This window comes from Chionomys nivalis, chromosome 4 (genome assembly GCF_950005125.1).
Source record: "Chionomys nivalis chromosome 4, mChiNiv1.1, whole genome shotgun sequence".
Classification (NCBI taxonomy): domain Eukaryota; kingdom Metazoa; phylum Chordata; class Mammalia; order Rodentia; family Cricetidae; genus Chionomys; species Chionomys nivalis.
Genome location: NC_080089.1, coordinates 74,532,302 through 74,534,557, shown reverse-complemented (window position 1 = coordinate 74,534,557; position 2,256 = coordinate 74,532,302).

The window sequence follows — 2,256 nt, the reverse complement described above, 5'->3', positions numbered from 1 at the left end:
CTAGCCCCTTCAAAACAAAGCAAACCTTGGTGGAACTGAACTGTTTACACATCAGGATCAAGAACTAAGCCCAGTTGTATTAACATGAATGCAGTTCAGCTGTGCACAGAAACATGCTCTTTATCTAAAAATGCTTTGATAGTTTCACACATGTATATAATAAATCTTGGTCATTTTCAAAACCCTCATTCTCCTCTTTCTTTGGTTGCTTGCCTTGGAGATGAGTCTTATGAACCCCGAGGGCTGACCTCATCTCCAGATCCTCCTGTCTCAGCCTGCAGACTGCTGTGATGACACCCACCACACCTGCTTTGTACGCAAGACAGAAACCAAGACAGTCTCATCCAGGAAGGTGAGTTTGCAAATATTTTATTGCATTTTCAGGCAGGGACTTCCTCAAAGCCTACATTAGTGACCAAACTAAGGGGTAAACGGCCCCTCCTCAGCAAGGTCACTGGGTTTGCCCAACACCGCACTCTCTCTCCTAGGCTTCTTTCAAACTACCCCTTCCCATCGCGAAGTGTTAACACCACATCTAGTCCCCCTGATGAACAGACTTGCTTTAAATCAAATCCCCAAATCTTGTAACTAGCTCGCCCGGACCTCTCTCTCTTAAGATATTACAAAGGGGGAACTTCATGGATTCCCTTGAGTGCTATCAAACAGTAAGGTTGTCTCTGCCTGACCAGTAGCTTATTTGGGTCTTTAGCGGAAGTCCGGGGGAGATACTACATTATGACCCTGTTGTGAGAAGGCATGCTGGTTGCTTATGTTCTCGCCACCCCCAGGTGTCTAGACACTATAGGAAGAAGGGTGTGGAAGAGTCCCTGAAGAGGCCTGGAGGGGGCGGTGTCCACAGAACAGTGCAGAGCAGGCTGCAGCCCCGAGCTGGAAACCGTGCTCTGCTCTTGGCATGACTCGCCAGCTCCTCTACACACCTGGTATTCAGATGGTATTGCTTTAAATATAATAGAGCAGGGCTCACCAGCCTAAGCCTATAATCCAAGCACTGGGGAAGCTAAGGCGGGAGGATTAGGTGTGCTAGGCCAGGCTGGGCTTCCTAGTGAGATGCTGTCTCACAAAGTATATATTTTAATGTAGCTCTGTATTAGAAAACATTGAGGCTCGGCTCAAGCTCTTAACTTCAAGTGACTGTCATCTCTGAAGGGGTTTGCTGCATACAGTGGATAATGGACTGCTGTTTCAGATTTTCTTTAGGATGGTCAGTTATCACAGACAAAAAAGGCTGACCAAATCTCTTCATTTCTTTTCTTTTTTTTTTTTTTTAATTTCCCGTTCTTTTGGTTTCTCGCGACAAGATTTCTCTATATTAACAGTCCTGGCTGTCCTGGAACTTGGTTTGAGCCCATGCTGTCCTCGAACTCACAGAGATCCGGAGTGCTGGGATTAAAGGCGGGCGCCACCACCACCTGGCCTCTTTTTGGGACACCTTGTCTCCTGTAATCCGGGCTGGCTTTGAACTCACCACACAGCCAAGGATTACTGCACCTCCTGACCTTTCTTGTCTCCATCACTGCAGTACACCATCAAGCTCCCCACTCCCCCTACTCTTTAGTCCCTTAAGACAGGGTCTATTCTGTAGCCCAGGCTGTCCTGGCACTCACTATGTAGGCTGGTCTCGAACTCAGAGAAACTCTTGCCTGTGCCACCACTTCCAGGAAAGCCCTGTGTTCTTTAATCTCTAAAATTTCACCTAAACACTGGAAGGGCAGCGATCGCCTTTCTCACTACCTACTGTTAACACGCCTGCTCCCAGCTCCCTCAACAAACCAGCCAGTCTCCTGCCTGGGTCTTTGATCACACTTCTCTCACGACCCCTCACCTATTCACTCCCTGGGCTACAGCGGAGGCTTCTGGAAGCACCGGAGAGGCCTCAGGGGACCCATCCCAGGAGCCTCCCTGCGTCACCCAGAGGTGATCTGCTCAGCACCTGGCCTAGCTTGTTTGCGCTCGGCCTCTTCCTCCCAACAGCCAGGGGGTCCGGCTGCCGTTCACAGCTCACCGTGCCAGGACACTTGGTGAGACACCCCTGGGCTGTGGTTCAGCTGAGGCCGGGGCATACCCGCCAGCAGGCCGCGTGCAGCTCCCGCCGCCCCCGCGGCGCGCGTAGTCACGGGCGTTGGAAATTCCAGCGCGTGCGACTCCCGGCCGGCGGGGGCGGGGCCGCCGTGGAGTGAGCCTGTGACGTGAAGGGGCGTGCCTCCGCGAGGCCCCGCCTCCTCTCCGCGCCCTCTC